This window comes from Lepidothrix coronata, unplaced genomic scaffold (genome assembly GCF_001604755.1).
Source record: "Lepidothrix coronata isolate B3197 unplaced genomic scaffold, Lepidothrix_coronata-1.0 Scaffold0, whole genome shotgun sequence".
Classification (NCBI taxonomy): Eukaryota; Metazoa; Chordata; class Aves; order Passeriformes; family Pipridae; genus Lepidothrix; species Lepidothrix coronata.
In genome coordinates this window covers 11,052,072-11,053,401 of record NW_016690180.1, presented here as the reverse complement: position 1 = coordinate 11,053,401, position 1,330 = coordinate 11,052,072, and the positions used below count along the sequence as shown (strand labels likewise).

At 65.9% G+C, this 1,330-nt stretch overlaps 1 protein-coding gene across 2 annotated transcripts in view; it reads left to right on the top strand.

Moving 5' to 3' along the window:
- The first annotated feature begins 279 nt into the window (after positions 1 to 279).
- KLHL5 (kelch like family member 5) overlaps positions 280 to 1,330 on the top strand; it is a 61,589-nt gene continuing 60,538 nt past the window's right edge. For both annotated transcript variants that reach the window (XM_017805463.1, XM_017805454.1), the window contains exon 1: positions 280 to 390. The gene's annotated coding sequence lies outside the window, so the exon portion shown is untranslated. The remainder of the gene's footprint in view (positions 391 to 1,330) is intronic.

Below are 1,330 nucleotides of genomic sequence, written 5' to 3'. Positions count from 1 at the left end.
CCGCTCCCCCCCCGCCCCGCCGGCAGGGGGCGCGCGGCGCCACAGCCCGAGGGCAGAGGCCCCAGCCCCGCCCCGCCACACGCGGCGCGCGCCGCTCCCGCCCCGCGGCAGGGGGCGGAGGGCCGGGGGGCGTGGCCCAAACCGGGCCCGCCCCGCGTCTGTCCCCGCCCCTGCCCCGCCGGAGGCGCCGAGCGCAGGGCGGGGCCGCGGGGACCCGACAGCGCCGGGCGGGAGCGCCCCTGCCCGCGGGGAGCGGCGCGGCGGGAGCGCTGGCGGCCGCGGCCGGGCAGGAGGCAGGGAGGGGACGGGAGGGAGTGCGGGGGCCTCCCGTGTGGGTTTTTTCCTTTCCCCGCCCCCTCCCAACCGCGCCCCCTTCTCGGACCGTGAGAGGTGAGAAGGGCGGTCGGGGCTCGGGAGCGAGGGGAGGGGGCTCGGGGCTGCCGCGAGGGGGAGGAGAAAGGGAGGAGGAGGAGGAGAAGAAGAAGAAGAAGAAGGGCGGTGGCGCGGGCGAGGGCCAGCGAGGGGCGGGCCCACCGGGCTCTCTCCTGCCGGGTGTCTGCGGAGCGCGGCTGCGGCGCCGCCCGGGGGGACGGGGAGCGGTGCCCGCCCTGAGCCCGCCGGGAGGGACCCGCCGTGCTCAGCGGGGAAGTGGCATCGCCGAGCGGAGCGGCGGCAGCTGGTGCGGGACGGAGCAGGGGCGGTGCGGGGCACGGCGAGGGGGGCGCGGGGTCTGGCCCCGCGGCCGAGTCACTTCAAAACGTTCAGAGACGGGACCCGCTAAAAGTGCACTGAACGCAGCGGGCTCTCGGGGACTTGCCGCTCTATCTCTCAGCCTTCACCATCACAGTCTGAAATAGTGGGAAACTATTTTTTTTTTTTTTGAGACTGGTCGAACAGATTAGAACAGCGACTGACTGCCAGTTCACCGGCATGGGGAGCGGCGTTATTACGCCGAAACCAAAAAGAAGTATAAGTGTTGAACATCAAACGGCTGTTTATAGATATTACTGGTTCGTGCTTTTCCTTAAAGCCTCTTTGTGGCTCCGGGCTCTGAGGTCGGACTGGCTGCGCTGTGTGAGCGGCGGTGCAGCCCAGCTGAAGCCCCGCCATCCGTGGCTCGCAGTCGGGCTGCTTGGCCAGTAATGTCATAACAGTCGAAAGGGAAAACTTGAGTTCGTTCCTTCCTTTTACCTAAAAGTCAATGATGAAAGTATATGAGCTAAACTCCAAATACAGTCTTATTTTCAAGAAAAAAAAATATCATTCAGGTCGTCCACGAGCATGAACAGGAATAAGAATTTGAACTTACATTGGTGTAGCTTTTTTATCT